This window comes from Cryptomeria japonica, unplaced genomic scaffold (assembly GCF_030272615.1).
Source record: "Cryptomeria japonica unplaced genomic scaffold, Sugi_1.0 HiC_scaffold_196, whole genome shotgun sequence".
In the NCBI taxonomy this organism is placed as follows: Eukaryota; Viridiplantae; Streptophyta; class Pinopsida; order Cupressales; family Cupressaceae; genus Cryptomeria; species Cryptomeria japonica.
The window spans coordinates 188689-195000 of NW_026729018.1; the positions used below are offsets into that span (position 1 = coordinate 188689).

Genomic DNA, 6312 nt, shown 5'->3' on the forward strand with positions numbered 1-6312 from the left:
ATATAAGCTATTTGTCTGATTCTCATACATGCGTAGACTGCAGCAATGATTAGGACATCCACCCCAACTTTTGACTTCTTAAACAGACAGGGTCTTTGAAGTTGGTGCAAGTGCACACAACCAGGGGGAGTCGACCCATCAAACGCAACACCTCCCCTATATAAAGCTATTTGTCCGATTCTCATACGTGTAGTCTGCAGCAGCGATTAGGACATCGACCCCAACTTCCGAATTCGTTTGCATTGACCGCACCAAAGGTGCACGCCTTGGTGTGCACCCTGGAGTGCACTTTGGTGCTCACCCTCGGTGCACACTTTGGTGTGCACCTCGGTGTGCACCAAAGGTGCGCACCTTGGAGCGCACCAAAGGTGTACACTTTGGAGCGCACCACATAGGGTCTTTGAGAGGTTGGCGCAGTGCGCACACCAAGGTGGGTGTTGAGGTGCGTGCCGAGGTGGGTGGGGTGCTAGGGTGCGCTCCATGGTGGGTGCCAGGGTGGGTGCGTGCTAGGGTGGATTCCAAAGAGGGTCATAGGGTGGGTGCCAAGGTGGGGTGGTGATATAGTGGGTTCAAAGGTGGGTACTAGGGTGGGTTCCAAGGTGGGTCACAAGTTGGGTGCCAGGATGCGTGGGTGTTAGGTTGGGTGCCAAGGTGGGCTCCTGCGTGGGTGGGTGCTAGGGTGGGTTTCAAGGTGGACGCGGAGGGCGGGTGCCAAGGTGGGTAACAAGTTGGGTGTTAGGATGGGTGAGTGCTAGAGTGGGTGCCAAGGTGGGTGGGTGCTAAGGTGGATGCCAAGGTGGTTCACAGGGTGGGTGGGTTCTAGGGTGAGTTCCAAGGGGGGTCACAGGTTCAGTGCTAGGGTGGGTGTCAAGGCGGGTGTCGAGGTGCCTGGGTGCTAGGGTGTGGATGCCAATGTGGGTCATAGGGTGGGTACTAGGGTGGGCTGGCAATGTGGGTGCCAAGGTGGGTAACATGCTCGGTTGGGTTCTAAATTGGGTGCCAGGGTGGGTGTGCACCCACCTTGCCCGAGGTGGGTGCCAAGGGTGCCAGTGTGGGTGGGGTGCTAAGGTGGATGCCAAGGTGGGTGAGAAGGTGGGTGATAGGTTGAGTGGTAGGATGGGTGGGTGCCAAGATGGGTCACAGGGTGGGTGCAAGGGTGGGTAGGTGCTAGGGTTGGTGTCAGGGTGGGTGGGTGCTAGGTTGGGTTCCAAGGTGGGTGCGAGGGTGAGTGTCAAGGTGGGTCACAGGTTAGGTGCTAGGATGGGTGAGTGCTAGGGTGCAAAGGTGCCAGGGTGGGGTGCTAGGATGGGTCGATGCTAGGTGTGAGTGGCAAGGTGGGTCCACAAGTGTCAAGGTGGGGTGCCGAGGTGGGTGCCAAGTCGGCGACTGCTATGGTGGATGCCAAGGTGGGTCACGGGGTGGGTGCCAAGTTGCTAGGTTGGGTTCCAAGGTGGGTGCCAACGTGGGTGCTAGGGTGCGTGGGGTTAAAGGGTTGGTGTCACAACGTGGGTGCCAGGATGGTGTGCGCACCCACACTGGCCAAGACGGGTGCGGGTGCAAGGTTGGGTTCCAAGCCCGGTCACAGGCTGGGTGCTAGGATGGGTGGGTGCCAAGGTGGGCACCAGGGTGGGTGCACCCACCCCTGGCCAAGGTGGGTCACGGGGTGGGTCCTAGGGTGGGTAACGGGGTGGGTACTAAGGTGCGTGCCAAGGTGGGTCATTGGGTGGGTGCCAAGGTGGGCACCAGGGTGGGTGTGCACCAACCCTAGCCAGGGTAGGTCACGGGGTGGTTGTCGGGGTGGGCGTCAAGGAGCCAAGGTGGGTGGCAAGTAGCCAAGTTGCGTGCCAAGGTGGGTGTCGGGGTGGGTGCCAAGGATCCAAGGTGGGGTGCCAAGGAACCAAGGTGGGTGTCTGGGGGGTGGGTGCCGAGGTGGGAGCCAGGGTGGGTCCCAAGGTGAGTGCAAAGGTGGGTGCCAGGGTCAAGGTGAGTGCCAATGTGGGTTCCAAGGTGCCAGGGTCTGGGTGAGTGCCAATGTGGGTTCAAAGGTGCTAAGTTGGGTGCGAGGTTGGGTGCGAGGGTGGGTGGGTGCCAAGGTGTGCTAGGTGGAAGCCCGGGTGGGTCGGCATCCCATGGGTGTCGAGTTGGGTGCCTGATGGGTGCTTCTTGTCAAGTTTTAGTCGTCGGGACTCATTTCGAGCCTTAGAGGTCGTTTCTTGTCCGGTTGCCCTGTCTTCGACCTGGGAACCCAATTTTGGTCCTCGGGTCCCATTTTTTTTTGTCTCGCATCCCACTTTTGGCCTGTGGCCTTTTCGGGGTCGATTCTCGTTTTGGGCATCAGAGCATGTTTCTTCTCCTAAAACCCAATATTTGTTTATTAAGTCTCGGAACACATTTTTGTTCTCGTGGACCCATCATGGGTCTTGGAACGCATTTGTGGTCCTTGGGTCCCATTTTGCATCCCGAAACTTGTGTTTTGGTGCTTGATCCCTATTTTGGGTGCCCACCTTGCACCAAGTGCGCACCCGGGGCAAACCGAGCGCCTTGGTGCACCGGGGCAAGATCGAGCGTGCACCCGAGGCGCCCCGAACATGCACCAAGGTGCACTCGGCCCACATGTGAGCGCAGGTCGTTGCGCCCGAGGTGGTGTGTGGGCACCGCGTTGCAGACGGGACACTGCACGCACACGACGCCCCCTCCAGGTGCACGCACGTAGGCCGGGCCGGGTGCACACCCGACGCCCTAGCAAGGTGCGCGCACCCGGGCAGGGCTCACACTTGGCGAACGGGGCGCACTTCGCGAGGGAGGGTGTGCACCTCGACGGGGGTGGGTGGCCGGGGTGGATTCGCACGTGGGTCGCGGTTTGCTAAGTACACACTGCGACAAGCTCATAACGGGTGCGATCATACCAGCGTTAGTGCACCGGATCCCATCAGAACTCCGCAGTTAAGCGCGCTTGGGCCGGAGTAGTACTGGGATGGGTGACCTCCCGGGAAGTCCCGGTGTTGCACCCTTCCGGGAAGTCCCGGTGTTGCACCCTTTTTTAGTTTTTCGCCGGGCGTCGCAATGCTATTTGAATAAACCTTTTGCCCGTTTGCGTTCTCGTCGGGGCCGGGCCGGGCCGGGGTGCGCTGCCCGCACTACCGCGCGCGCGGGGGGCGACACCGAGCGCGCACCCGAGGCGCCCCGAGCACACAGGCCACGGTGCAACCCGGGCGTTGTGCGCGCACCCCGGTGCGCCCGAGGTGCTGCGCGCGCACCCAGGTGAAATCGGTGTGCACCTCGGCCAGTGCGCGCTCGGTCGAGTCGCGCACGTTGGCCAAGGTGCACGGTGATGTTTCTTACTCTAAGGTTCCGCACCAGACGCCCGGGACAGGTGAGCGAAGCTGGGCGGGGCCGGGTGCGCGGCCGGGGCAGGTGCACGCAGCTGGAGAGAGCTTTGGAGCACACTTCGGAGCGCACCAATGATGCGCTCCATTCAAAAGTTTCCTGAAAAGGCAAAAAAAGTTGAGATTATAGAATTTCCCACTTGAGAGATTGTAAAAAAAAAAAATTTAAAATGAAGGAAACGCGGGTGCCAAGGTGTGCGCAGCCCAGCCAAGGTGTGCGCACCAAGGCGCCCACCCTGGCGAAGGTGCACGCAAGGTGCGCACCCGAGGCAAACCGGACAATTAACCCAACTTTCGACTTCGCGCGCACCTTGGAGCGCACTTCGGAGCGCTCCTTGGTGCGCACCAATCTTGGGCACCTCGGAGTGCACCATGGCGCCCACCAAGGTGCGCACCCGGGGCAAACCGAGCTCCGACTTCGTGCGCACCTTGGAGCGCACGAAAGGTGCGCACCATGGCGCCCACCAAGGTGCGCAGCCCAGCCAAGGCGTGCGCATCAAGGTGCGCACCCTGGCGAAGGTGCGCACCCGGGGCAAACCGAGCTCCGACTTCGTGCGCACCTTGGAGCGCACAAAAGGTGCGCAACCCAGCCAAGGTGTGCGCACCCCGGTCAAACCGAGCTCCGAATCGTGCGCACCAGAGGTGCACGCCATCGTGCGCACCTTGGAGCACACTTCGGAGCCCTCCTTGGTGCGCGCCGATGTTGCGCACCTCGGAGCGCACCCGGGGAAAACAATGCAATTAACCCGACTTTCGACTTCGTGGGCACCTCGGAGCGCTCTCGGGTTCGCACCTCGGAGCACACCGAGGTGCGCACCTTTGATGCGCTGCCTTCACCAATTTCCAGAAAAGGCAAGAAAACATTGAGAAGGTGTGCGCACCGAGGTGCCCACCCTGGCGAAGGTGCACGCGAGGTGCGCACCCGGGGCAAACCGGGCTCCGACTTCGTGCACGCCGCACCTTGGAGCACACTTCGGAGCGCTCCTTGGTGCGCACCAGGGCGCGCAACCCAGCCGAGGTGCCCACCCCGGCGAAGGTGCACGCGAGGTGCGCACCCGGGGCAAACCGGGCTCCGACTTCGTGCACGCCATGGTGCCCACCGCGGCGAAGGTGCACGCGAGGTGCGCACCCGGGGCAAACCGGGCTCCGACTTCGTGCACGCCGCACCTTGGAGCACACTTCGGAGCGCTCCTTGGTGCGCACCATGGTGCCCACCAGGGCGCGCAACCCCGCCGAAGGTGCACGCGAGGTGCGCACCCGGGGCAAACCGGGCTCCGACTTCGTGCACGCCGCACCTTGGAGCACACTTCGGAGCGCTCCTTGGTGCGCACCATGGTGCCCACCAGGGCGCGCAACCCCGCCGAAGGTGCACGCGAGGTGCGCACCCGGGGCAAACCGGGCTCCGACTTCGTGCACGCCATGGTGCGCACCGCGGCGAAGGTGCGCACCCGGGGCAAACCGGGCTCCGACTTCGTGCACGCCGCACCTTGGAGCACACTTCGGAGCGCTCCTTGGTGCGCACCAGGGCGCGCAACCCAGCCGAGGTGCCCACCCCGGCGAAGGTGCACGCGAGGTGCGTACCCGGGGCAAACCGGGCTCCGACTTCGTGCACGCCGCACCTTGGAGCACACTTCGGAGCGCTCCTTGGTGCGCACCATGGTGCCCACCAGGCCGCGCAACCCAGCCAAGGTGTGCGCACCAAGGTGCACGCGAGGTGCGCACCCGGGGCAAACCGGGGTCCGACTTCGTGCACGCCGCACCTTGGAGCACACATCGGGGCGCTCCCGGGTTCGCACCGGCGTTGCGCACCGTGGTGGGCACCTCGGAGCACACCAAGGTGGGCAGCGAGGTGCGCACCTTTGATGCGATGCCTTCACTAATTTCCATAAAAGGCAAAAAAAAAACGAGATTTTAAAATTTCCGTTTTGAAAGATAGTGAGAAAAAGGGAATGCTGGTGCCATCTTGAGCCCGCCCTGGTGCGCAGCCCAGCCAAGGTGTGCGCACCAAGGTGCCCACCCTGGCGAAGGTGCGCGCCCGGGCAATTAACCCAACTTCCAACTTCGCGCGCGCCAGGGTGGGAGCGCACCCAACAACCGGGCCTGGGAAGAGCCAATGCGAGAAACCCCACCAAACGCTCTGACAAAAAAAGAGGGGGCGCTCCAGTAACCCCGCTTCGGAGCGCACCCTGGGCAAACCCAGCCAAGGTGCCCACCCCGGCCAAGGTGCAGGCGAGGTGCGCACCCGGGGCAAACCGGGCTCCGACAACGTGCACGCCGCACCTTGGAGCACACTTCGTAGCGCTCCCGGGTGCGCACCTCAGAGCACACCAAGGTGGGCAGCGAGGTGCGCACCTTTGATGCGCTGCCTTCACTAATTTCCAGAAAAGGCAAAAAAAAAAGGAGATTTTAAAATTTCCGTTTTGAAAGATAGTGAAAAAAACGGAACGCGCGTGCCATCTTGAGCCCGCCCTGGTGCGCAGCCCAGGTAAGGTGCCCACCCTGGCAAAGGTGCGCACCCGGGCAATTAACCCTACTTCCGACTTCGTGCGCGCCAGGGTGGCAACCGGGCCTCGGAAGAGCCAATGCGAGAAACCCCACCAAACGCTCCGACAAAAAAAGAGGCGGCGCTCCAATAACCCCGCTTCGGAGCGCAGCCGGGGCAAACCCAGCCAAGGTGCCCACCCCGACGAAGGTGCACGCGAGGTGCGCACCCGGGGCAAACCGGGCTCCGACAACGTGCACGCAGCACCTTGGAGCACACTTCGAAGCACTCCCGGGTGCCCACCGGCGTTGCGCACCGTGGTGGGCAGCGAGGTGCGCACCTTTGATGCGCTGCCTTCACTAATTTCCAGAAAAAGGCAAAAAAAAATGAGATTTTAAAATTTCCGTTTTGAAAGATAGTGAAAAAAAAGGAACGCGGGTGCCA

The 6312-nt window shown here is 62.0% G+C and overlaps 1 non-coding gene across 1 annotated transcript; it reads left to right on the forward strand.

The window, feature by feature from the left end:
* The first annotated feature begins 2892 nt into the window (after positions 1-2892).
* Positions 2893-3011, forward strand: LOC131868136 (5S ribosomal RNA). The gene has a single exon (XR_009366628.1). It is a non-coding gene; the product is annotated as a 5S ribosomal RNA (ribosomal RNA).
* Positions 3012-6312: the final 3301 nt, after the last annotated feature.